At 48.2% G+C, this 27,847-nt stretch overlaps 1 long non-coding RNA gene across 1 annotated transcript; it reads right to left on the bottom strand.

The window, feature by feature from the left end:
- Positions 1–227: 227 nt before the first annotated feature.
- Positions 228–27,847, bottom strand: LOC115490629 (uncharacterized). Its single transcript, XR_012052076.1, has 3 exons — positions 26,910–27,847; positions 6,792–8,542; positions 228–5,577 (listed from the first exon to the last, which is right to left on the bottom strand). It is a non-coding gene; the product is annotated as an uncharacterized lncRNA (long non-coding RNA).

Genomic DNA, 27,847 nt, shown 5'->3' with positions numbered 1-27,847 from the left:
GACTGAGATAACTAATTGATGCTTATGTTTGCAAGCAATCATCTTGAAAATATTCTCATTTATGTCAGATTTCAGTCCTGCTGGATCCAAAAATGTCTTCTGTTAGAGCAATTCTATGCATATAATAGAACTTTTTCAGAAGTAATTCAGGAACCAAAGTTTCATCTTTCCTAGGTCTCACAATAAATGCCATTTAAAACAAACAAACAAACAACAACAACAAAAAGTAGTTTGGTTCAGAATTTATTTTACGCCTAAAATCCAACCAGAACACTGTGATGAACTCCGTGGGGAAAAGGCAATGAGAAAATTTGATTGGCCAGAACGAAAGACAAAATGTGCAGAATAAATAGAAATACTCATTTCAAATGAGAAACACAAAACATTTCAGCACAAAATAATCAGACCTGTCAGCTATATACCTGGGGAGAGGTTTTCCTCAAAAAATGAAAACATGGTGAAATTTCTCAAATTTGTGGAGATCACAGAGTCAGTCTTACACAGCCAGAGGGAAATTGCCAAGTCCACCTGATGCCTACTGTTCTGCAGAGGCCTGAATCCAGCTGAGAAAAGGTTTATCTCTCAATAAGTTCAGGATTTAGATCTTCTCCCAGATATGCCAAACAGCTTTCCTTGCTTGTAGCTCTTCCCTCATTTTCCTTTCCACGATCAGCAACTGTATACCCCAAAGTATGTCCTGGCTTTGTGTATTTGGGAATAGCTGTCCTGATTGGAAAGGCTGGGGACTTTGCCCTTAAATATTGCGGTTTTGCTCCCATGCAGATTTTAATTTTCAGTTCTCTTTACCGCCATGCTGTGGAATGGGTAGTCCACTGTCGGAATCTGTGGGTATTGGTGATTCCGAGATTGTAGAAAGTCTCTGTCTTTCAGCCCCGTTGCCAAAGCAGAAGCCATAATTCGTCTGTGCTGTTTTCAAGGTTGTTTATTCTGTTTATCTCTAACATGTTCTGCTGCCCTGCCGCAGCTCTGTCCTGCAGGGCAGCGTGTGGGGCTCTGCCCCTCAGTGGGATGGTACAAACATTAAATACCAGAAACTACCTGTGCTGGATTTACAATAATGTGCCAATATCTATCATCTACGTTGAACAGTGTGTCCCCAGCCTAAACCAATAGAAAAATGCCAACATCACCAAGAACATGGAGGTAAGGAAGAAGAAGGAGGAAGAACAGGATCAGGACCACTTTCCTCCATCTTAGAACTCCTGACTCCCATGTACAAAGTAAAACCCCCCTGTACAGGTACTAAAACCCCCTTGTACAATACTAAAAAATTTTTCCCTCTAATTTGTGACTACTTTTACTATACCATCTAACTCTCTGTGACCGCTTGTTCCACCTTCAAAGTTGGTAATTCATTCCATGGTTCAAACTCAAGATCACAGCTGTTTTCAGCTGCTTGCCAGGGTCTAAAATGCTTTTGACCAAGGCCTGGAACCTCTAAAAATGTCTGAGGGACATTTTGAGTTCCGACAGTCCACAGATCCACATGGCAGGCCAAGGGAGGACAGGCAGAACAGAGCTGAACTGGATCCTCCCATTGCATGTTGGTATCCATGACAACTGCTCCTTCTGTGCTCTCAGGAATTGCTCAAACTATCCTCCTGCACCAGAGCCCCCCTTGCTGGGACTGCCCGCCTTGCTGGGGGTCTGAGGGGGCCAAAGGGCTGTAGTACGTGTCCTGAACACACATGGGATGAGCCAGGGGTGGCACACAGGTGAGATGCTCCAGAGGAAAATTCACATAGTGTCTTCAGCATTCTGGCATAAGTGGCGATAGACAGACATTCCACAGGGTGAGGCACTGAAGCAATTTAGTCCAGTAGAAGGTGGCAAGGGGGTGGAATGGGATGATCTTCAAGATCCTTTCCAGCCCAAACCATTTTATGATTCTAAGGACAGGTTCTCTATCACAGACAGCTCCTGCCAAAAGGTACCAACAAAGTGGAAAATTCATTCCTGACCCTCCCCAGAGGAGATTGTTTCCTTGGCAGTGCTTTGATCCCTGAGCTGGAGACTGCACTCTTTGAAGAAATGAGATGTAGAGATTCTTCTGTGCAGACAATAAATCACAGAAGCGATTCACTTTGAACTCACCCAAAATATGAATAAATACAGAGCTGCTCCACCATCTCAAGTGGACAGAGCTAATTGTCTGAATGCTGATGGGCAAAGGGCTACTTTGCCAGCGTTGTCAGTAGGCAGCAATTAATTAAAAGTGTTCCTGGGTAATTTTGCATATTTTTTCTTTCAAGCTCAAAAGGACCATGAACCACTTGATCTGCTCTTCCTCCTCCAAGGATACAGCACTTACTGTCACATGCAAGATGGAGATAATTAATGCACTTTACCCACTGCTGAGGAGTTCTCAGATGGACACTGCCTTTTTTTTAGTATTATGCCTTAAAAGATGACAAATTAGAGAGGTGCCTGAACCACTCCCTCCACAGAACTGCGGGGTCAAGTGTGTTCAGGTAGGTCAGAAAAGGTTAAGGGGGCAGGGGTTATCAGTCCTGGAAATGGTGTTTTGTAAATGACTGTTCACATACACTGAAAGAAAAGTGAGCATATCAGCATAATTTATAGAATCATAGATTGTTGGGTCGGGACTTACAAACCATCTAGTTCCAACCTCCTACATGGGCAAGGACACCTTCCGGTAGACCAGGCTGTTCCAAGGTTTTTGGCTGGATATTAGATTATCATGCAATGAGAATTAAATTATTGAACTCAGATGACAGTGGATGATACCTTAAAGGGGTTTCTCTGAGGGTTTGCTGAGGGTTTAAACTCTCTGAGAACCAGTGGCCTGTCAGAAGAATTGATTTTAAGTGAAACCACCTGGAGCTCAAGTTGCTGACATCACCACGAAGTGCCACAGTGGTTCTGTGCATGGCATCATGTTCTGAGGCAGCTTTACTGGAGCTTTATTGTTCTGGGTAGTAATGTACTTGGTTTCTTTGCACAGTGCCTCTGGGTCTGTAATTAGGGGCTGTAATTATTTCAGCACTGTAGGGTTTATTTTGCACTGCACAGACTTTGGGGGGTCAGAGCAAGGATCTTGATGGGTCACTGAGGTGGCTGGAGAAAGAAGCCAGTCATACACAGCCCTCCTGCTGCACTTTTGTGACTCCTGCAGTTAGTGCAGAGCAGGAAAAGCGGTCACAATTAAAACTATATCTATTCAAGATGAAATTATAATTACTGAGGTGCAAATTTGGCAAAGCACTGAGGAGCCGAACAGCCACCCTGAATCTTCTGATGCAAAGGCTGTTCTTAACAGCTCAATGCAATACAATTTTCATGTTTCTATTTTAATTATTTTCATTTATTACTTCTTTTCAGCTTTTTGTTGGTTTTAGGATGAGTTACATCCTGTTAAGCATGCTGTAAACTCTCTTATAGTGATTTCTCTGTAAATGTTGAGTAAAATGCTTTCAGCCAGATGAGAAGGATGAGAAGCAGAGATGCAGCTGGACTCTCCTGGCTGTTGTCCCTGGGCTGAGCTGTGTTTTGTGGTGCTCAGCTGGCCTTGAGTGACCACAATGGGTAGGTGGTGCCAGCAGCAGGTACTTTCTGCAGCACTCTTCATCCAGCCCATAAGTTTCCTCTGGCACATCTGACCCATCACATCTGATTCTCCTGGAAAAGAATCTCTGCAAAGCAATGTCTCACTTAACACAGTCAAAGGAGATGGTGCTTTTCTGTCAAGATCCTCAAACCTTTCCCAGTAATACAGTCTACTCCTTTTTCCCCACATGCTCTTGCCCTCAGGAGGTTGATGGTTTGATCACTGCACTTGTTCACTTGTTTCTGTATTTGAAGCAGAGGTTTCTATGGGCACATGAGGCAAAGGGGCAACTTGGCTGGGTAATGTTGCTACAAGCTAAAGAATACCAGCATCACATCTGTGTCTTAGGTGTTTGCTCTCACGTGACCTGACCACTTGCTTGGCAACTTCACAGAACTACATTCCTCACTGAGAGGAATGTGAGGGTCTCATAGGCCTGGTGGTCATGGTTGTGTGATTCAGAGAATCCCAGAATATCCTAAGCTGGAAGCAACACACAGAATCATCGGGTCCCACCCCTGGCCCTGCCCAGACCCCCCAGCATCCCACCCTGGGCACCCCTGGCAGCGCTGTCCAAACCCTCCTGGAGCTCTGGCAGCCTCGGGGCTGTGCTCATTCCCTGGGGAGCCTGGGCAGTGCCAGCACCTCTGGGGGAAGAACCTTTCCCTGAGCTCCATCCCAATTACCCTGGCCCAGCTCCAGACATTCCCTGGGTCCTGTCCCTGTCACAGCGAGCAGAGATCAGAGCTGCCCCTCAGGAGGAGCTGCAGACCCCAGTGAGTCTCCCCTCAGTCTCCTCTTCAGCTGCTCCTTGTGTGGCCCCTCCAGACCCTTCCACATGTTCATAGTCCCCCTTTGGACACTTTTTAATAGTTTTATATCATTAAAAGCAATATATCCTTATATTCATATCCTTAAGAAAGCCATGACTCCCATCTAGGGAGTGGGAATGTTGGCTCTGAAGGGTAACAAGAGCAGGTGTGGGTCTTAGAGCAAGTGCAGTTCCAGTCTCCTGAGAGCAGTCAGTAATGTCTCACCCTAGCTGATAGAGGCACAGGCTCATGTCTAGCAGAGTCTCCAAAAATATTCCACTGGGAAGTAATTTTGGTCTTTTGGCATGGTTTGGCCCCCTGGGAAGTATCAAGTTGAAATGCAGCACTATAATTAACAACTGACAGCTTTAATAATGAGAGGGAGCTGGGAGCTGGGAACACATCCTCTCTCCCAGCAGAGCTGTGGGGGTGGGCAGGCAAGGCAAACACTGCCAGGAGGAATTAGTGGCTGGGAGGGGGATGTCAAACAGCTGTCGGCATGGGTTCTGATCCAGGCAGGGAACTATCGGGAGCAACAGTCACTGTGGCACACGGGGCTGTTGGAGGAACAGGGTCAGTGCAGCATGGAGGAGACTGTCAGGAGGAACACAGTCAGTGTGGCACAGAAGGTCTGTTGGGAAGAGCACAATCTGTTCATCACAGAGATCTTTTTACTGGTGTTTTTCCATTCCACAGAACAGTGTGCACTGGGGTGGAGTGACACTTTGGTCCTTATCTTTCGGGAAGGTCAGAAGGACTGTCAGTGGAAGCAGCTGAGTTGTAATGTTTCCTGTTGCTGATCAGTGACACAGGTTTGACTCCACTTCCCCAGTGACCCTTTGGCAGGAAACAAACCTGCGGTGGTTGAGCTGCAGCCAGGACACTGCTGCTCCACCAGCAGCAGATGGGGAATATGTTGGCTAAAGTCCTCTTGAGCTTCTCTTCCCCTTCCCACCTGGGAGATAACTGGGAAAGTTAAAGATAACAAGGTGCTGTCATCAGTTGAAGACTTTTCTATGTATGTGATGGTCAGGTTGGTGTCCACATGAATGTCTTCCATTCCTCTTCCTCCTCTCCACCACTTCCATGACCACCAGTAGATGCATCTCTGTTTCCTTCAGCCAGTCCCATGAGGAAAGGGAGAAAGCTGTGGCCAAGCCAAATGGTTGTATTTCACTGGGAAATAAACAGATGGAACAGACAGATGGGAGAACAAAGCTATATATATATATTTATATTTATATTTATATTTCACAGATATTTAATAACCAATAAGATGGGTCCTGGACCACAAAAATCTCGGGCATGTGTTGCCATGGCAATATGCACACAATTCTAATGAGATGCAGGAAAGAAATCTTTTGTGTTGTTAAAAAGCCCTCTAAAATAAAAATAAATGAGATTTAAATGAATTATTACAGCTGCCTCAAGGAACACCTGCTAAAAGCTCTGGGCCAGACCATCTCTCACACTATGGTGGTTACTTTTTGGTTTTGGGGGTTTTTAAAATGCAACAGTGGCAGAGTGTCCTTTGGAGCCAAAGCTGAGGGGCAAGAGGAGAAAAGAGTTGCCCTTAGTTATTCAGGTATCAGCCTGGGGACGCTGCAGTCAGGCTAAAGTGGGTTAAAATTTCAGGGCTTAAATGACATTAAAATAGCAGATTTATAGAAATATGAGCCACTGCCTGCCCTATGTTGGCCTGACATTGAGTTTATAGCTGCAAGTGGTAACATGGTGAATTTAGTTCTCTCTGAATTTTTCATAACTGAAGCATTGGGAGAACACAGGGTATTGGATGATTATGTTTGTGAGGCTGCAGCATGGGGCTTGTTGGAGCTGTCATATATTGCCAACTATCCCTGTGAGAGATTGGAATAGGATAGAAATATTCAGTCTCACTATTTAATGGTTCTGGTTGTGGTGATATCACAGAACCATGCAGACTGGAAAAGATGTCCAAGACCATCGAGTCCAACCTGTGCCAAATCCCCAGCTTGTCACCCAGACCAGAGCACTGAGTGCCATGTCGAATCCTTCCTTGGACACTTCTGGGGATGGGGACTTCACTACCTCCCTGGGCAGCCTTTGCCAAGGCTGACCACCCTTTCCATTAAGAAATCCCTCCTGATGTCCAATCTGAATTTTCCCTGGTGTAGCTTAAGTCCTTTCATCCATCTCAGTCTGTCATCCCCTGTATCTGGGCTTCCTGGGCTCTCCACAAATACATTCCCCCTGTGGCCAAATCTCTCTTTGTTTTTCCCTGGATTTTCACATCCTATCAGTCCTCACAGAAATAGTTCTTGATCTCTTTATTGAAAAACTTGTTCTGTGTATGTCACAGATGAACCACTGTCACAAAGTCTTTGCTTACTCAATGTAAAGACACTTACTCAAGTGTCTTTCCAGAGGTGGATGGTGTTCTGTGTTCAGGGTCAGTACAGTTTCTTCATTACCCTGATTCCTAAAAGCAGGATTCTGAACCTGCCTTTAGGTTCTGGCTGTGGTGATGTCTGAGATGCCTCAGGAGGTTCTCTGAGTCTCTTACACCGTCGTTGTCATGGAGCTAACAGGGAGCTTTCACACAAATTAGTTGTTTCTGTTGTAGGATGAACTGGGACAAAATGCATATCATCTGGGACAAAACCCACATCACAGAATCACAGAATCATTGGGGCTGAAAGGGACCTCCCAGACCAACCCCTTGCCCAGGCAGGGTCACCTGGAGCGGGTGACACAGGAACTTGTCTGGGTGGGTTCGGAATGTCTCCAGAGACACTCCACAGCCTCCTTGGGCAGCTGTTCCAGGGCTCTGCTAGCCACCATGGAAAGAAGTTCTTCCTCATGTTGAGGTGGAACTTGTGTTTTAGTTTATGGCCATTGCTCCTTTTCCTGGTGCGGGACACCACCAAAAAGAGTCTGGAACCATCCTCTGGGCATCACTCAGGAGCTTTTGAGCAGTGCCAGCCATTTCTGTGCCAAGAAAGGGAACTCTTCAGGAGCCACAAACCATCTGCTGCCCTAAAAACTGGCATTTGCTCACTGGGAAGTGGATTGGAACCTGTCTGGGATCAGATCCCTGAGCACAGAACGTCTTGGTGTTGCCATCTGTGAGTACCAGGCCTCTGCCTGCCCTGACTAGAACTGGAAACCAATGAGGCTGGTGTAGTTTTTATCCCTATTCTTTTTCCTGCACGTGGTGGGCAGCAGGATGCAGCTCTCAAGGTATGAATTAGACATGCCACACCTCTCTAGGGGACAGGGGGAGGCAGGCAGCAGCCTGGCTGTGGGGATGCAGGCAGGGAAGTGATGTTTATTCAGAGCAAGGAACCAAGCTCTGTGTGGGAAGGAAGCTGTGAAGTGTGACACTTTGGGTGGATGAATCCTAGGCAGACTTTCTTAGAATAAACCAGTTGAAGGTGATGGGAACTGAAAGCCATGGATATGGGTCTGCCCCCTGCTCCCGGCATGGCTGCCAGGGCTGGGTGTACATGACCCACACGAGTGGTGGGGCTGGGCCATTTAGCAAGGTCTCCTCTCCTGCTTGGTGCCTCAGTGGGGCCCTTCCCATCACTCCTGTGCTCTGCAGACACTCATCCACACACAGCTACTCCCAGAGCCTCTGGGAGACAAAGGGTTGTCTGAGCTTCAGAAACTCAGCTGCTGAGAAGTTTCACACTCGGCTGATCTGCTCTGTGACTGCTTCCATGAGGGAAAGAGGGAGCTGTTGGCTTTGTGAGCATATGGCTGCTGGATGAAAGCCCACACTAACACCCCCGTGGAAGCCACCCATTGAGCCATTCCTTTCACTTTTCCACAACTGTAGAACACCTTTGTTGAAGAAGAAGTAGTTTTATGTCACTGCACTCAGGACTCCTGTAGATTTCCAAGCAACAGGAAGATCTGTCAGATAAAACACCAGGACTTCTTTTGCAGGAATTTTCTTCCTGGGAAACCCATCACATTGAAGGAAGTGCCAGGAAGGAGTACAGAAAAGTAGGACCTTTTAACCTGGAAAGCAGACTGGCATGATCTTAAAAATGGTCAAAAATTGATGATCCCACTGCAGGAACCTAACAGCATCATGCAGAGCTGGGGATTTCTCATCCAATAGCTTCTTCCAGTCCAGAACTAGCCTGCTCCCCTGCACAAAAAAAAAAAAAAAGGTATCAACAGCAGGCCCTCCAGGACTTCTCTGGGTCTGGGGCTCACAGCTTGCAGGCTGAGAGAGTTGGGGTAACTCAGCCTGCTCTGGAGAGGCCTTAGAGCCCCTTCCAGTACTCAGAGGGGCTCTAGGAGTGCTGGAGAGTGGCTTTGGACAAGGGTCTGGAGCCACAGAACAAGGGGAAATGGCCTTAAGCTGAAGTGGGGTAGGTTTAGATTGGATATGTGGAAGCAATTCTTTACTATAAGAGTGGTGAAGCCCTGGCACAGGTTGCCCAGAGAAGCTGTGTCTGCTCCTGGATCCCTGGAAGTGCCCAAGGCCAGTTTGGATGGGGCTTGGAGAAAACTGGGATAGTGGAAGGTGTCCTGACCATGGCTGGGGGTGAAATGGGATGATCTATAAGATCCCTTCCAACCCAAACCATTCTATGATAGTGTGATTCTGTGATAATTTCATGTTATAGGCTCCTTAGGAAGTCTGAAAGAATTGTTCTGAGAAAATTCTTTAAAAGCTGACTTGCCCAAATGAAAATGAACTAGCAACAGCTCTAATCTCAGAGTTCCCTCATGCTCTTTGTTTCACAGACTGCAAGGACCAGTGTTTAATGCACAACATGATATTATCACTCATTTATCTTAATAAAGAAAATGATCCAGAAAACAGAGGATGTGAAGGAAGGAGAGGGAGAAGACTCAAGACTGTTGGCAAAAAAATTTAATTTGAGTTTGGCAGATGAGAAGAGTTATTCAAGGAAATCTTGTCCTAAAATGCCTGCCCTAAACCAACCAAGGTGAGCAGACAGGTGCGGAATTTGCCTCTTCTTCCTCACAGCAGGGCTCAGCAGTACATAGAGGTAAGAATGGGTAGACAGGGTCCAACTTAAGGGTTTGGGGCTCAGCACTGCCTGTGGCACTGCTGCTTACTGAAGCACATGAGTAACAGGGAAGAGATGGATGGCCCGGCTCTGCTTGTACAAGTTCCTTCAGCAGGAAAAGAAGATCAGGGATTGTTTTACAGCTGAAAAGTGCTAGTGAGGAGGTCTTAGTGAGGGCCTCTCACCCCACATGGAGTCTGTAAATGGCTTGGGTTCCACAAACAAACAAGGATCCTGAATGGCACAAAAATACTGGCATGTATCCCTATCACACCTGCTAATTCATCATCTCTTTTCAGTTCCACCTTTCTAGTTCTTGAAGAGTGATGCACAAGTGGTATTTACCTCTTCTAGGCCTGAGGCCCTTTGTGTGTGGCAGGGTGGAGAAAGATGAAGATCTGGGTGCTGTCCCCAGGCTCTGTGTCCTCACAGCCCCATTCTCAAAGGACTCATCATCTAGGGGCACATCCCAGTGATCCCTGATCTTGCTCCACGCCCTGTGCCCAGGAGGCTGACCTCCAGGGCCCACTGAAGGCTGGGAGACCTCCACAGCCACTGAACAGCTCAAGGGAGGGTTTTGGCTCCAGGCACAGCTCAGCCTAAGCTCCTTCTCCCTGGCACCTGTTGCAGATGCTGGGGCCTTGCTCTTACAGCACGTGGGCTGGAATTGCTTTTATGCACTACCACTTATGTCTTCCTGCACAGCAGAATAATGCTGCAGAATAATGATCAGGCTCTCCTAGGGATGTCTGAAATACCTTCTGGGCTCTTCTGCCACTTGGAGGAAGCTTTGTTTCTGAGCCCCTGCATGACTGTGGAGTGACCCAGGGCAGTGGTGAGAGCCAAGTGTGTTTAACCATGAGCCCGCTGCCCACAGTTACAGGCCTCTGCTGTCCAGAGAGGATGAGGGAGCTGAGCCTTCCCAAAGCCTCAGAGCATCCCTGTTCCCCCCACACACCTGTGACACAGAGTGCCAGCATCCTTCTGCTCCCTCCACAGAGTCACCCAAGACAGGCAGGGAACATCCCAGTCTGGCTCCTGGGGGGGAGCAGGGACGATGTTGGATCTGTAAATCGAAAGTAATTTATATTTCAATGCTCCTGCTCCAGGCTGGGCCTAAGTGTGTGCGTGCTGACCAGCTCGTCTCTGTCTCTCCATACTTTATTCTGCTTCTCCACAGAATTTTCCTGTCATTACTTCTGTCCTGTGTCACCTCCCTATCTGCCCACCACTGTCTCTATTGCTTTATTCTCCCGAGCTATCGCTAAATGGGGCTTGAGTTGCTCCTAGAGAGTTTTAAGGAGGCAGCAAGCAGAGCCTAGCACAGCAGTCCAAAGCAGAGCTGCTCACCCTTCACTTGTGTCTCCTGCTCCTCAGGGCTGGGAACTGGAGGCTGCTGTGCTGAGCCCTTTGGGGCTCCCTAAGCCCACGGGGGCTTCCCAGCTCACAATGGAAATGAGACCAGTTAATAACTCTGTCACCTCAAGTGACACTGATTTTCCATCAACCTCTCAGAACTCAGCTTCTCTTATCTTAGTGTCTTAGGTTAGAAATGCAAGATGTGGCTGGGGGTGTATATTCCATTGCCATTTGTCAGAAAGGCGACAGTTATCTTCTGTTAATTGGGCCACCTATTAAAACCAGGTGGGGCAGTTTTCTTTATCTCTCGCACAGCCAACCCTCCCTCCAGGAGATCTCTGCTGTCCATGGCCACTGAGTGTCCCTGCCTGGCTGAGAAAATTCCATCATCCATGGGGAGATGCTCTGCCCAGGGGAGGAGCCAAACATTCCTACCTGGATACAATCTGACCTGGGAACAGCACAGCAGCCTTTGCCCCCTGCATTCCCAGAGGAGCAGCTTTCTCCCCACTGCATTCCCAGAGGAGCAGCTTTCTTCCCACTGCATTCCCAGAGGAGCAGCTTTCTTCCCACTGCATTCCCAGAGGAGCAGCTTTCTTCCCACTGCATTCCCAGAGGAGCAGCTTTCTTCCCACTGCATTCCCAGAGGAGCAGCTTTCTTCCCACTGCATTCCCAGAGGAGCCCAGGCCCATCTCCCCCAGCCCTGGAGCTCCAGAGGAAAACTCCCCCCTTGTGCAGGATCCTGCTCCAGCAGAAGCACAGCTGGCACTGCAGGAGGGCTGAGCCACCCTGGGATGGGGCTGCTGCCACCTCCCTGACCCACGGGAGTCAGGGCATGTTCTGACTCTGGCACTGTTCGTTTGTATTACTGCATTTTCATTTTTATTTGTTCTTTTATTTTTTTCCCTAATAAATAACTGCTATTCACATTTAATTTAAAATTTATAATAATTCAGAGGGAGAGAGTTTACATTTTCTGTTTCAAGGGAGGCTCCTGCCTTCCTTAGGAGACACCTGTCTTTTCAAATCAAGACACTTAGGAAAAGTGCCTCAAACACCAGTGATCCCCACTGCTCAATACCATGTCCTTGAATTCAGGGGTCTGAATTCAGCGATCCTTGAACTCAGGGAGGCTTCATTCATTACAGGCAGGGATAGACAGGAGAGCCTTCAAGGCTATGAATCTGTCCAGCCTTTCTTGTCTGTCTACTCACTGCTAAGGCAGAGGACTGTGAGCTCTCCTACTGGAAAAACAGAGGGAGAAGGGGGAGAACTGCCAAGTGCAAGATGGCAGAACAGGAGGCAGGTAGAGGCCATGCCAACAGCAATGTCCATCACTCCTTCTGCACCAGGCAGGTTGAGAAAGGACCTGGATCCTGGCAGCAGAAGTGTCTCCTCCTGCCAGGGAACAGAGCCCAAGTGTGGGGCAGCAGCCACCCACATGGGCTGGTAGGTTCATGCCTGTGTCCCTGTGCTGGCTATTTCTGCTTCCTCCAAGGTACAATACAAGGGACAGCAGTTCATAGTCACCAGCTTCCCTCTCCTCCCTTCTCTTGCTCGAGTGTGCTCTTTCTGCTTGTCAGGGATCCAGGGCTCCATCTCTCACTAGTCCAGCCCTCCACAACACTGCCATGATGTTTGTGCCCCAGGAGGGGAGGAGAGAGGTCTCTTGCCCAAAGATCCTGAATGCAAAGGGGGAGGAGAGGCTGCAGCACATCAAGGAGTTTCATGGAATCATGATATGGTTTGCATAGGAAAGGACCTGAAAAACCATCCAGTTCCAGCCCCTGCAATGGGTAGGGTCACCTTCCACTAGACCAGGTTGCTCTAGGCCCTGTCCGACCCAGCCTTGTTTCAGAAAGACTTTTATCCAAGCTCTGACTTGCTCAGGATCGTCTTTACATGCAGCTGGCATTGAGGCCACAGAAGAAGAGCCAGGACTGGTCACCAGCTGGTGGGAGAATCCCCTGGCCAAGCTTTCCTGGCTTATCTGGCTCTTGGGGGCAAAAAAACCCAGCCTGAGCCAGCACCACTGCAGGAGGTTTTGAACAGGGCTCACAATCAGGAAGCTCTGTAAGAGCAAACACTCCACTCAAGCATCAGCCCACTTCTGAGCCACCTTTGGCATAAATTTCTGTAGGAGAAGGCTTTGATGAAGGTCAAAATGCATCAGAAAGCTGGGGGAGAAATGTTTGCGAGGTGGCCAACACCTTGCTCCACCTTCTGCTATCTCCTCGGCTCTGGCATGTGCTGGCAGCGCAACCCATCTCCAAACATCGCCTCCAGTGCAGGAGACAGCAGAGGAGGAAACATGGAGGTGACATAAAAAACAGTATTTGCTTTCTTGGCCATCTGTCACAGTGTTGCAGCCGCCTTCTCAAATGCATCCCAGCTCAGCACCAGCTGGGAAAAACAGGGAGTTATTTTGGTTCAGCAGCATCCAGCAGGAGCAGATCCCACAGAGCACAGGGCTGTTTGGTGCTGCACTGGGACCACTGGCTTCATCAGTGGGACATGACACAGGATGCAGGTGCCCCATGCACCCCAAGCCACCCTGGGGTTTAGCCACTGCTGCAGTAGCCACCAGCAGACTCCATGATCTTTGTGGGTCTCTTCCAACTCATCTAATTCTGTGATTCTGAGATCTGTACTGTTCATGTCCAGCACCTGCAGCTGCAGGGCTCCTTCTCTGCCTCACCCTCATGGTGGAAAGTTGGTTTGTTTGAAGCTTTGACCATGATCTGGGTGCTGTGGGCAGGGAGATACTGGGCACTACCAGAGGAGGATCCCGTGTTCCCACTTGTCTCCCTTGTGATGGAACAAGAGGATGCTCTCTGTGAGTCAGGGCAGGGAGCAGATCAATGGAGATGAGGACAAAAAATCCCTCTCTATTCAGCCACATCAGCTCCCTGATCTGCCTCACTGGTGAACACAGGAGCGGGGATGGGAAAAGGAAACCCACTACCTGCACCAGTGTGGGATCATGCTTCACAGAATCATTGAGGTTGGAAAGGCCCTCTAAGACCAGTGAGTCCCACCATTAACCCAGCATTGCCAGATCCACCCCTAAACCATATTCCCAAGTGCCACATCCACATATTTTGTGAACACGTCAAGGACAGAGATTCCACCACTGCCCTGGGCAGCCTGTGCCAGGACTGGACAACCCTTTTGGCGAAGAAATTTTCCCTAATATCCCTGGCGCAACTTGAAGTTGTTTCCACTCTTCCTGTTCTTTGCTCCCTGGGAGCAGACCCTGATCCCCACCTGGCTGCACGCTCTTGTCATGGAGTTGTAGAGAGCCAGGAGGACCCTCTGAGCCTCCTTTCCTCCAGGTTGAGCCCCTCCAGCTCCCTCTGCTGCTCCTGTGGCTCCAGAACTTCCCCAGCCCAGTTCCCTTCCCCAACACACTCCAGCCCCTCAATGTCTGTATTGTCACAAGGTGCCCAGAACTGACAGCAGCATTCAGGTTGCCTCAGCAATGCTCAGTTCAGAAGGATAACTCTAGGGGATGACTCTGGAATTTCAGCTGGCTGAGCCCACAGTCAATGCAGAGAATGATGCAGCTGAGGGGTCTTTGCCTCAGGGACTGTGGCACACTCAGAGCTTGGCAGGTTCTGCAGAAACAGCCTGAGATGCTGAGGGCCCCCTTCACCCCAGCACAGCGCAAAGAGCTCCCTGTGTGAGCCCAGCAGCTCTGCCAGAGCTCCCTGGCCTTTGGGAGATGTTTCCCTCCAGCCCTGCTCTGGGTACTGTTTCCTCACCACCTTCACATTTTCCTGGTCACGAGGCAGCATCCCTGGAGCAGACACAGCAAGGGCTGGTGGAGTTTTGACACATCTCAGGAGGAGCATTAATAGCACAGAACTGGAGGCTGTTCTGCTGGAGGCCTTTGGCACCTTCAATAATCATTTCCCAGGCAATTCATTACCCAGCTGAAATTATTCCTCAGGGAATGATACAGGTAATTCTTTTCTGTTGAGTTGGAATAACTTGCAGGAGACCCACACAAAACAATCTATGACAAAAGAGTCTTAGAATTAGTTCCTCTGGCATATTTTTAAGTGGAGTCATCTCATTGAAGTTGTCTGGAATCACAGGAAGATTGTCCCAGGGACAAAGGGAGAAAATTTGAAGGAAAGTGGGAAAAAAACATGAAGTTAGGGGAAGAAGAGTATTTTGATATAAACAAAGTGACAAGGGCCAATTCTGTAATCAAAAGTTATTTCCTTGTCACGGTGCAATGAATGGGGACTAAAAGAAGGGAGAAAAAGCCTGAGAAATGTGGTAGCTGAACTATGGCAAAGCAAGCCAAGTTTTATCACAAGAATTGAATGTTTTGTCTCTTTCTGTTTATTTCCCAAGCTCCAAAATAATCCATCAGTAGGAAACCAGTACCACATCCTCCCACCATCTCTGCATTGTCATCCAAATTCAAAGTGGGCGTGATATTTCCCAGATCAAATGATCTCAGCAGTGAGCTGAGCTACACTGAAGACAGCTTTGAGTAAGGGAGCAACAGATCTCATGGAAGGTGCTTTGGGCAAGGCATTTTTGACTTGAAGGTGGCAGATTTGTGCCATGCTGCCTGTGCTTCCCAAAAATACCTCATCGCACCAGAAAAGAAGAGCGAGGGAGAAGCTGCCAGAATTCAAGGGGCTTCTGCACAAGGATTGTTTGTTGGTTTGGGCAAAGGAGACCAGAGTTACAAAATCACAAAGTCACAGACAGTGCAAGGTTGGAAGCGACAACAGGGGGTTCATCTGCTCCAGGATGTGTAATATGTTTGCACACCCCTACATGGGGAGGGGAGGTGTGAGAAGTGCAAGACAAGATGAGAGACAGGACGACAGTTTGAAATGAGACCAGAAAAACAGAGAAATAGCCCAGAAATGCCCCTGAATTAGCCCTGGAATGGGGCTCACTAGGAGCAAAGGCAGAGCTCTGCAAACCTGCCATGGTTATCACCTCTATGAATTGTGGGTGAGGAATAGCGAGCTAGGCACAGGAATGGTCCTGGGGTTTTAGCGGATCCAATATCAAGGAGAACTCTTCTAAAGCTGTTTCTTGGGGAGCTTGAGTAATACCTTTCACAAAGTTGTAGCCTTTCCCACCTCTTCCCTACAGCAGGCAGGAAGCCTGAGACATTTAAATTAACTGTGCACATTACAAATTCCTAAGCAGCCAGAGGTTCCTGTTTCTTGTGCCAGAAGTAGTGCCTGGGGGCTGCTTGGTGAACCAGGGAATAACCGGAGCAACATGGAAATGATGTTTAGTGTTAGTTTACTATGTTGGGTTTTTTTCAGGTTCCCTAATCTGGGTCACAGTGTTGCTCCCCTTTGTGTGGGATTGCCAGGTTGGCAGCAAGGATGCAGGAAGCTGGGGATGCTCTAAGCTGTTCATGCCATGAACTTTAGCAGATAAAAGCCCAGATCTAAACCATCCCCTCCTCCAGAAATGTCCATAACTGTAGGGCTCAGCTGGGCATTCCCATCACAATGTGGAGGGCAGTGCTGAGGCTGAGCTTTGACATCACTGCTCTTCTATTCTTTCATCTTACAACCCCCTCACATAAGGAAGAGGGAGCTATAAAAAGGGCCTTTGGCCCACTGCATCCAATGGGCAGCTGGGTTTCTTTGTGCCTTGGTGCCAAGTGTTTTTCCCCTTCTGTCTGTTAAAGGGTAACCCAGTAAATACATGGCAGAAAATAATTGGAGCCATTAGTCATCCCAAAACCCTGAAATAAGGCACCTGCAGGCAGAGCCTGAGCCTTTTACAGTAACTGTACCCGTGGAAATTGCTACGCAGATTAGATGCTTACTGACTTCTCCCTCCCATCGGCCTTTGCTGAGTCAAGGAGAAGGAGCCTGGGTTTCAGAGAATCACAAAATCATCCAGGTTGGAAGAGACCTCCAAAGTCATTGAGTCGAACCTGTAACCAATCACTACCTTTACGCTGTTGAGGTAGGACGAGAATGAACAGACTTTGCTTAGAAGGTTGTGAGAGTATTGCTCTGATTTATTTTAAAATGCATTGCTCTTTATACAGAGCTTCATCTAGGCCAGTTCTATTGGTCCTGAAGTGAAAACAAGCCACACCATTGGATTAGAGTTCATGATGCACAGTGATAGAACTTAACTGTAAACAATGTGAACAACAAGAGATAAAAAACCTTATTTACATTCTTTTCCAACAGATTCCCAGGCTTCTGCCTGGTTAGAAACTTTCCGTTTCTCTCTTTGACTGAATCTGAGACCTACACCACCTTGTTACCCAAGCCAGAGCCCTGAGTGTCATGTCCAGGCCTTCCTGGGACACCTCCAGGGATGGGAACACTATCACCTCCCTGGGCAGCCCCTTCCAAGACCTGACCACCCTTTCCATGAAGAAATTCTTCCTAATGTCCCGCTTCAATCTCCCTTGGAGGCCATTTCCTCTTGTTCTGCTGTTCCCTGGGAGCAGAGCCTGACCCCCACCTGGTAGTACCCTCCTATCATGGAATTGTGCAGAGCCAGAAGGGCCCCCTGAGCCTCCTTTTCTCCAGGCTGAGCTCCTTCCCAGCTCCCTGGGGCTCCAGCTCCTTCCAAGGTCTGTTCCCTTCCCCGCCCCTCAATGTCTCTCTCACCATGAGGGGCCCAGAATTGAACAAAAAACTTGAGGTGTGACCTCAGCAGTGCCTAGCACAGGGGAACACTCACTGCCCTGGTCCTGCTGCCATGCTACTTTTGATACAAACAATTTTTGTTGTGGGTCATCCAGCCATGCTGAAGAATTCAGCTCGAGAGCAAAGTGCTTTAAAATCAGCACCTCAAACACATGAGGATGCATGGGCAGAGCCACCTCTACCTCTGTGAACTGTGGTCAGTGGAGGGGAATGCTTTGAAATTGCTTTGCAACCCAAAGGAAAAATCAGATGTCAGGTCTTGACTTGAAAATAGAAATCTCCAGGGCTTCCTGCCATGGCACAGCTGCCTTCTTTCTTTTTCCTTCCCATATGGGAAGCATATAAAACTAGAAACTGTTTTAACCCCGAATCAAAAGAAATATCCCTAGTGATGCAGCCCAGGCAGGGGGTGTGAAAAAAAAAAAAAAAAAAAAAGCCATGACCTACAGGAATTTAAATGTGATCAGTGTTCCCCTTCTGCACCTTTGCCCAGCCCAGGCATCATCACATTTCTGTGCAGATTTTTCATCTTCTCATTCCTTGTTTCCCCAGGAACTTTATAAACTAAGTAATGAAATGCAGCCACCTGGCACACAGCACACTGCCAAGAGGGAAGGCAGAAGGGAAACTCAAGCCAAGGATGCAGAGCAAATCCAGCATTTTTCTAGGCATGATCTTGCAAGCACTGCAATGAAAAGAACATCATGATGTTTTTCCTGCTTTTTCAACCTCCCTGAACCATTCCCGGCCACTAGGAATTGCCATCTATACCAGAGACCAAGCCTTTGCTCCATGAAACAGTGATATGGAGTCTCAAAGGTACTTGCTAGAAAAATTGTGTGCACCTGGGCAAAGCAACCTATTTCCTGAAGCTCCTCAACCAGAAAGTGCTTCACTTTCTTAATCAACATTTATGGTGGATACCTTTAGTTTCATTCATGTGAAAGGGAGGTCCAGCAGTGCCAGAGGGCTCAGGTTGTGGCAGGGAGATAAGGAAAATTATGGAAAATATTGGAGACTAGGGAAAATTTCTCCATGGAAACAGTTGCCAAGCACTTGAACAGGCTACCCAGGGCAGTGGTGGAGTCACTGTGCCTGGAAGTGTTCAAAGACTATGTGGATGAGGTACTTGAGGACATGGTTTAGTGGTGAACGTGATGGTGGTGCTGGTAGATGGTTGGACTTTGTGATCTTGGAGCTCTCTCCAGCCTGAACAGTCCTTTGGTTCTATACTAAATCTGTGGGTTGCTATCAGAAATCATTACAAATGCTGATCTAGAAGTGTCACTGCCACCTCCAACTTGCAGCCTAGCAGTTTCTATCAGTCCAGGGCAGCTCTGACCTTGAACCAGATCTTCTGGAACACCCCCCAGCTGAGCAGAGTGAGCAGCACAGGAAGGAGTAGGGATGAGCAGCTGGTTCAGCACTGTTTGCTCACAGCCAGACTTTGAGATCAGTCAGCTGCCTGCACACTGTGGTCATGTTGGGAGCAAGTGGAGATTAAATCCCTTGTCCTTTCCAGCTGTGACCCCCTGGCTTGCTGCAGATGTCCAAGGGTATGACCTGTCACATGGGAGTGTTGGCATGTCCTGCCAGGGGTATGAGATTCAGAGGCCTGTGTGCTTCCAGGATGAGGCAGGATGATCCTTGCTGTGCCCATGGGTCAATAACGTCCGTGGCTTCACCCTGAGAGGTCTGAGGCCTTTAACAGCTCTCTGGAGCTGAGTAAGCTTAGGAGCTGGGTCCTGCAGAGTATGGCAGAGCAGTGGGGAGCAGTGCTCTGCTTCCAGGATGGTCCTCATAGCAGCTGGCAGAGCACATGCCAAGCTGGATGAATGGCTGCTCTGGGAATTCATTGCAACCAATTAGTCTGATTTTCAATTATCTGAGAGAAAGAACTTAGCTTATTAAAGTCTAATTACATTTTGACTGGTTCTTCATCTGTCTTGTCCTATTAAACCTGCATTTGGGGATGCAAGCAAGAGGGGAGCACTCACAGCTGCCTGGAAACCTGTAAGATGGGAATGCTTGTGGAGCTTGCCAAAAAGGACGACTGGGTTGAACTCTGCATGTGTGACAGCTTGAGCCATGCCAGAGCAGAGAGTCAGCATCCACCACCAGCCAGGCAGCTGCCGTGGAAAAGGAACAGTGCCCTAGGCTTACTTCCTGCACACCTTGTTTTCCTGGAAGATATACAAACACCTGAGTCCACCCTCACACCCACATGTACTAGCCTCAAAAAACAACACACACCAAGGCAACAAAACTGTCTCTTTCATGGAGAATCAGAGTTGTCTGACCTTGCAATTCCAGCCCCTTTTCTAGAAAGGCCACTCCAGTTGCCTGATGCCACAGGGGTAGATGTTTCTCCTTGTTTATTTTGCTTCTCCTTTTCTTGCTTATTGTCTTGCCCAGTATCCCACATGCAGTTAGATGGAAGTGGTAACTCATGTCCTCCCTCACAGTACTGATCCTTTCAAAAGAAGTGGAGCATCACAGGAAGGCTGATCTTGTCTCCTTTGCCCCTGGATTCAGTCCAAAAACCAGAAGTAGTGGTGTTCTCTGAAAGCACATGTCAGCTGGCACAGCTGGTGCTGCTGAAATTCATAAACAGCCATTGAGCCCATACGGAAGGAAAAAGCAGATCCAACTGTGGATTCTGGTTCTGAGTCTTCTGGTCCCACAGCTCCCTGCTAGGAGAGTAAATTCAGCTACAGAGGAGGTGTCTTCAAAGGCCATCACTGGGACAGGAGAGCCCCACTCCTCTGAGAAGACATGTTCAGGCAGGTCTTATTAATTCAAGAAAAGAGTCTCAATTTGATTTAAAAGCTGGTCCCTGACTGCACCCCAGAAGAGAACACTTTACTGTGCTCATTCCCAGCTGAATGCCATGGGCTGACAAAGAGTGACAAAACTGCTGCCTTTACCTTGAAGGCAACCTGTGACCTACAGCCAAGATTGTCATGCAGACACATTTTTCAGAAAGACATTTTTGCTTTGTTGTTGATTAACCTGCCTTAAATTATTGCTATGAAAATGTCATCCCCACCAATGAGCTTCTGGCAGGAAAGAGAGCTGAGAAGGCCTCTCTGAAGCAAGACTTGTGTTTCACGTGCAACCTGACATAAATGTAGATGAGCAGCATCTTTCAGATCAGAGACAGTCACTTTAGATACATGTTTATGTCTCTGAGTGTTGCCAGTGCCTCCACCACTGCCCAGCGCATTGACAGTGACAGTTTCAGGGATGTGCCGAACCATACTCTTTGCTGGCAATGTTCTGATTTTCTCTTAACTCAAGTTTCCATAACCCTATGATCGTGGAACAAACAAGTCCAAGAAATTGCCCGTCTCTAAAATCAGAGGAGCACAAGTTTTGCCAGAAGGATGGGGAAATGCTTGGCTAAGTCATCTTAATGGCAGAACGAGTGTAAAGCCAAAGATGTTTCCAACAGAAAGTTTGATCAGGCAGTTTTCAAGGTTTAGTTGAGGTTTAGTTCTTCCCTGTATTCACTGTTTTACAAAGACATATTCTCCAGACTAAAATTAAGTGAGGTTTCCAATCCCTCATTCATACTTAAGAAGACTAAGGTGGATTCAGGAAGCCAAACAACTGCTTTAAAGGCATCTACACTTGCAAAATCTAATGACATTCCCTGTGCACAGACAGCAAAGCCCAGAGCAATGTCCCTGAGTCCTCTGGGGTCTTTTACCTCTGTCATTTTGACACTGCCCAGGGACTGCTCAGGTCAGGTTGTTGGCACAGGTCTGAACCACACCAGAACCATTCTCACACTTTAACAGTACCATCAGTCAAGTTCCCATGCCCAGAAATGTTCCTGGCGTTCTCCAACTCCCTGGCACAGAAGGAGTTGTAAGATCTATTTTATTCCAAGGATGGCTTTAAATGCTCACAGAATCCCAAAATATCTCTGATTGGGCAAAATCACATTTATTTGGAAGTAAGCAGCCCCAGGTTTTTGGTGGGTACCAGGTGCTCTGCAAACCTGAGTAGAGAGCAAGCCCAGTGCCAGGCTGGCAGCTCCAGTCAGGCTCAAGGATGGGGCCAGGGCAGGGCAGGGAATATGAGGAATTCCACACCAAAATGCCTTCAGCAGTCCCAGTGGCAAAGCAGCTGGCAGACACAGAAAGAGGGAAACATTTCCCTTTCAAACAGAGAAACTGGCAGGCAAAGTCTCCAACAAGGCAAAGTTGGCTCTGAACTCTGTCATTGTTTGGCCTCAGTCTCCCTTGAGTCCCTGACTCTGATGGCATCAACTTATCCCCCTCTGGCAGAGATAATGGACTACAGAGGTTTTATCTGGAGGCTAATGGCTCTTGCACAGCCCATACAAGAGACCCACGCTGCGGGTAGTGGATTTATGGAGCAATGTTTTCTGAGTCAAGGCACTGCAGATTTCAAGCCATGTGTCTGCTAAGTGGACCCAACATGCACTGCCTCAGCTTCCTCCAGAGAAAACAGGCTCACAAAGCTGCTGCTTTAACCAGGACCGAATTAAAATTCCATATGAGCATCAGCTGGACAGACCTCATACACTTGCTGGTGGCTGGTGCTGCTTGTTGTTTTGGGAGGGAAGGTGGGGAGTGCCTTTTTTCCTGCCTCTGGGCAGGCAGGAGGGAGACACAGGAAATTTCCATCTAGCTGAATAGATGCCCCTTTGGGGAGCACAGCAGCCTGGAGACCTTGGCAGAGCCCAGGAAACATGTGTTCTCTCCTTAGGTCTGTCATGGGGATTTATAAAAGTGGTCTGTTACCCCTTTCCAGCCCCCAAATGCCTGTCTTGTCTTGGAGACCAGCTTTGGGACACCCATCACCTGGGACATGGGCAGGCTGTTACCTGGGACCACAGCACCCTGCTGTGGGCCCAGCTAGGATGCTCCCTTGTGTGTGCACACCTGCAAAGACAAGAGTGTCCTTCCCTTTAGCCAGCTGGGGACACACCTGGACCTAGGCCAGAGGTGTGGCAAGAAGACAAGGTGGTGGCTGACCATCATCCCAGACCCACCCATGAGAGGGGTTCAGCCCCTTACCCCTTCTAACACCCAGTTTAAACCTGCAAAGATCCACTCCAGCTATTCCTCAGGCTTTGCAGGGCAATGTGTCTGGAACAACCTGGTTCCCTCCACCTATCTACAGACCAAACCCAGGACTGCCAGAAAAGAGACAGGAAACTGCTACTTATCTAATTTGATTTCATTTCGCTTCTTTTTTATTTTCTGGCCTCTTAGAAATGTGTTCAGTCTGGATTGAGGTTACAACCTGAGTAATGCCTCCCTGGCTAAAAAACACCCAAACTGTTACCATAACAACCTGACTCCGTGCTTTATTACCATGGCGATTCTCAGGAATTACTAAAGACTGTGTATGTTTGGTGCAGGTGCTCCAGTACATCTGATGCCAAACTCAGGCTGGGATCCTTCTTCCCCCCACAATCTGTCTGTTTCATCATGTTTAATTCTTCCATTCCCTCAGTCCAGACTGCCAAGGCAGGGGAAAGAGGTGGGTATCATCCGGGACTTTAGTGTTTTCCCCGCCACAGGGACATCTGTATGACCAGCATTTTCCAGGGGGGTCAAGCCACCTCTATTTCTGCAATTGTACAGCCAGTGATTCCATAAGCAGAGGATTTCCATTTGCAGGCAGTTCAGCAGCTATCACTTGCCTTTCTCTGCTGTCTCCCTGCTGCCTGTCTAGAAAGAAGAAATTGCAGCTGGAACAGAATCACAGCAAGTGGGGATCAGCCCCACAGGCTGTGCCTGGAGGATGATGGTGAAGATCCAGGGCAGGTTGCTCTTGGTGGGAAGGACCTCCAAGACCATGTACTGCCTAAAAATCATGGATGTTTTCAGAGAAGGGATGCAGCCCAGATGGACCAGTGACTCAGACCCATGTAACCAGTCCCACGGGCTAGTGTTCCACTGCTAGGAGGAGATCTTAGATGAGACTTGATGGCTGGTCCTCAGTCTGCCACTGATGTGATGATACATCTAACCATATCCCTTCCATCCCTGTCCCTCCAGCAGCGTCTCTCAGTCATGCTTGAACAGCTCCTGGCACCCCAGTGGCACTTTGGAAGTTACTGTGCTACAAGTAATAATTACCAAAATAAATTGAAATATAGTAATAAATAACAGTTACCAAAAAACTGTTTGCATTTTCTTGGGAGCTGGTAGGCACTTGGGAGCTTATGCTAAATGAGTAGGTGTTAGATGAAAAACTACAGCTTGTGGGGAGAGGCAGCAGAAAGAGCCATTATGGTCTTCTTTCTTCAACAAGCCCTTCAGTAGCAACCTCATCCTCCAGCTACAGAACTCATGTCTCTGGGGCAGAACAGCTGAGTTTTCAAAATCTGAGATCACAGCTCTTCCCCTGAGATCTGGGGAGCATTGTGGTACCCTCAGTACCTTCCTCTAAGCAGCCATGACTTCACCTCAAGATGGTCTTTAGACCCATAACTTCTGATCCAACGGGTTCCTTCATGATGCCAGCCTTCTTTTCCACAAATAATTCCTCCTCAGTGGGGTAATCAGCCTTTTATTGGAAATCTAATTGGATAAGGACATATGCAAGTGTTTTAAGTGTCTTAACCCCTGCACAAGGAAGGCAGAAGCATACAGGGACACATGCTATAATAAGGCAAATGTGGATGGTGCCACCAACTGCTTCCTCTGAGGATCCTCCTCTTGGTCCACACAATCTGGTAATGCAGACATATCCCTGATGGCAGGAAAGAGCCACAGCATGACCAGAGGATGGACAAGTTGATGTAAATTTGGCTCTTGCCCCAAGGACCCATGTGGAAAATGTTCCCTCTCCCACCTGAGTCCTGAGCAAGCTCCACCTGCCTCAGCAGATGCCCAGCTCTGTTTTCTGGGGTGTTTCATTGCTTCTCCAGCTCATGTGTACATGAGCCTTTCATGGATGATGTTTCTCTGTACCTCTGGAACACTCCACAGCACAAAAGGGTTGAAGACCCCCCCATGCCTCATTCCTGGATGTGGCCTCTAAGGACACATGGCAGGACCCTCACCACACACCAGCTGTCACAGCCCTAGCAGAGGTGGGGATAGCTGAGATGTGTGACCAACTGCTTCACTTGTGGTATTGCTGCAGGGCAAAAGTAAATTTGATCTTTTCATCGCATTAGGAGCTTTCCCTGTGCCTTGCTCTCCTTGCTAGCATTGGAAGGTTTCTTCCCTCATCTGTGAGTTGTCCTTTGCACTGGGGCCACAGCTGGTGGATGGACTGACAAGAGAGACCAAGTGCCAGCTGAAAGCAGGATGGCATGGGAGTTCAGTGAGTGCATCTGGGTTATCCTGTGACAGCACAGCAGCCTGGAGATGCAGATACACCGTTAGGTTACAAACACAAGTACAGCTCAAGTATTTGTAGAGCTGGGTCATTGCATGCTTTGGGGTTTTTAATGTCTTACCCTCATGTCTTGACCAGGCTGTGCTCCCGCAGTGGGAGTGTTCTGCACTCTAGCAAAGAGACCATAGAATCATGGAATCCCAGAATGGTCTGGACTGGGAGGAATCCTAAAGCTCACCCAGCTCCTGCTGTGGGCAGGGACACCTTCCACTATCCCAGGTTGCTCCAAGCCCTGTCCAGCCTGGCCTTTGGCACTGCCAGGGATGGGGCAGCCACAGCTCCTCTGGCACCCTGTGCCAGTTTGCATCCAAGGCATCACTCTGAGCAGTCTGTTCCAGGACATCAACGGCCACAACACCCCTTGCAGCAGCACAGACCAAAATCCCCTTCCAGGCTGCTGTGTGAGGCCACTTTACATGTGGCAGCAGGGCAGCAGACCCTCTGCACTGAGAAGATGGCTCAGGTCTGCAGATCTGCCACTGCTCATAAAAACCAGAGCTGCCTATTCAGCTGTTACACTGGCACCAGCAGAACATTTCAGAGTTTTGAATCGCAAATTCTGCCCCTGATGCCACGTTGTCACTGTGCTCCTAAGGCTGGCACATGCAACAGGTCAGTGGGAGCAATCAGAGACAGCACTATGCTGGTCCTGCTCTGGATCGTGTGGGAACCTCAAGAAGGTACTCAGCAAATAATGATTAATTACAAAACATTCTCTAAGCATGTTTTTCCCTCTGGGAAAGGCAGACATCTGTTCCTCTAGATTTACATCCAAATGTCTCAGCTCATCAGCTCCTCCAGTATCCAGGATTGCTTTCTCACTACAGAAATGAACGCAGCAGGAATATTGTTGGTGCAACAAAACACAAATTATTTCTACCTCACACCCACAGCCAGAGTTGTAATTCCATCACAGAATAAAGGTCGGGAGTCTTCCTCCTCTCACATAATTCAGCTTTGACAGATCATCAGGATCAGAGAAGCTAGAGGTTTTAGCTCAAAGGCTGAAATCTTGCTTTGCAAGAGGCATTCAGAGCATTTTTATGAGTCTCTGTTTCAGCACTGTGCAGGTATTCAACATAAGCCTGGAATACACGATTCTTGATGAGTTCATTTACTAGTAGAAAATTATATTTGCCTGTGAAAAATGATAGTGGCTTCTGTTTTAAAGAAATACCTCTAATTACACTTCACTAAGATGAGATGATTATACCTGGAACTAGGATTGAAATTCCTGAACTACACACACACAAGGAAATAATAAAGACAGCACAAAATTCTGTTAAAACAGGTTGTTTTTTTTTCCTGAATGTTCACCAGTTTTCAAAAATTACAAAACCTCAAAGACTGTAACAATGTAGCACTTGGAAAAAGAGGCTGCTGTGTACAAAAACAAGCATGCTTTTGTTTTAGGGGTAGGAAGGGGTTTATATTTATCCATGTCCTTTTCTTCTTCCACCATAGCGTAAAAGAAGAAAGTACCAGTTTATTCAACAGGATAGCTGAGGAAAATAAGGAACAACATGCTTTCCCTGTTACAAAACTACCAGAAGATGCATGCACGAGGTCCAAAACACAACAGACTGACATTTTTTAGCATGCAGACTTTGTTTTATGACCCACACAGCACTTCCCTTCCCTTGCCCCTTTCAAAGATAAGGTTTATGCCCTGTATTTTGCTCTCCCATTAGTTTGTTCTTTTGTTTTCTTTTTGTAATGACTTATTTGCCTTTTTTTTTAGCCCTAAATCTCAGCTAGCGGTATCCAAGGTAACAGCAGTAAGGAGTCCAGATCTCCATACTATCACTGTTTCTTCAAGTTTCATGCAAAACTTAAGCCATTTCTGTGTGCAACACAATGCTGATCATTTATTGTGCTTTACACAGCTCTGGGGTGGTTTTCCCATTCGCCACCACATTTTGTTGACTGGGAAGAACAGGTTTGCTTTCCCATGGACACAGACTAAAAGACCCCTCCCCCCCTTCTCACTCCCCCCAGTTGCCACAAACACATGGGAATTTGCATCTCAACACCAGGTCCAGACAGTTCACTTGCCTACAAGAGCCCGGTGGCTTCAGTAAAGTCCCATGATTGCAGCACCCACGTCCTTAGAAGGTCTTCGGTCTTTCACCAGAAAGTTAATCATGCTCTCCGACTTGATGAGCAAGTTGCAGCCCAAAAAGAAGATGCCAAACATTACAGTCAAGGAGAGGACACAGAGGACAGCAATCTGCACCACCCTCGTGATGAAAAGGCTCCTCTCATCGGGTGCCAGGACCAAGGAGCCTCCATCAGTCGCCAGCACTGTGCTGGTCCCATTGCAGCAGGCCATGAGCATCCCCAAGCCCTGAGTCCTGTTGGGGTCAGCTGCCTGCTCCAGGAGAGTCTGGTTGAAAAAGGATCCATTCATCGTCTGTGTGTGACCCCAAATCTTCAGGAAAGGTAAAAGGGAAGCTTGTTGTCCCCCTGTCCACCCTTCACAGGCCAGGGCTTGGCAGCTCCAAGCAACCACTTGTCTTTCCTCTCTCAGTGCCCGGGGATGGAGAGGGAACTTCCTGAAGGCTGTGAGCAGGTGGGAAGCCAGTCCGTGCAGCCGACAGATGTCTGGATCCCGATCTCTCCTGGCAGAGCGTTAGCATGAGCCCCCAAGCAAGCAAAAGGAGACAGAGAGAAAAGGAGAAAGGGATCTGAGGGAGAGAATGGCAGACGGGGATCACCCCATGCCCCCTGCCCTCACAGCCTGCTCCCAAAACAGCGAAGCAGTACTGCTGGATCCTGAGGTTTCTCCTGCAGGAAGGAGAGCTGGTGTCTGCCAGCTGGGAGCTCCACAAATGCAAGTTACAAGCTAAAGTCTTCACCGTGCTCAAAGAAAAAACAGCAACTCCACCCCCTTCCAGCCTCTCCCCAGGCCCGCCTTCCTCCCCCTCCACATTCACCCTGCTGCTCACCCCTTCCCCATGCTGCATACCCCATCTCTGCCTTGCCACAGGTGC

The sequence above is a fragment of the Taeniopygia guttata genome, chromosome 27 (assembly GCF_048771995.1).
Source record: "Taeniopygia guttata chromosome 27, bTaeGut7.mat, whole genome shotgun sequence".
NCBI lineage: Eukaryota > Metazoa > Chordata > Aves > Passeriformes > Estrildidae > Taeniopygia > Taeniopygia guttata.
This window is presented reverse-complemented; position numbering and strand designations above follow the sequence as displayed.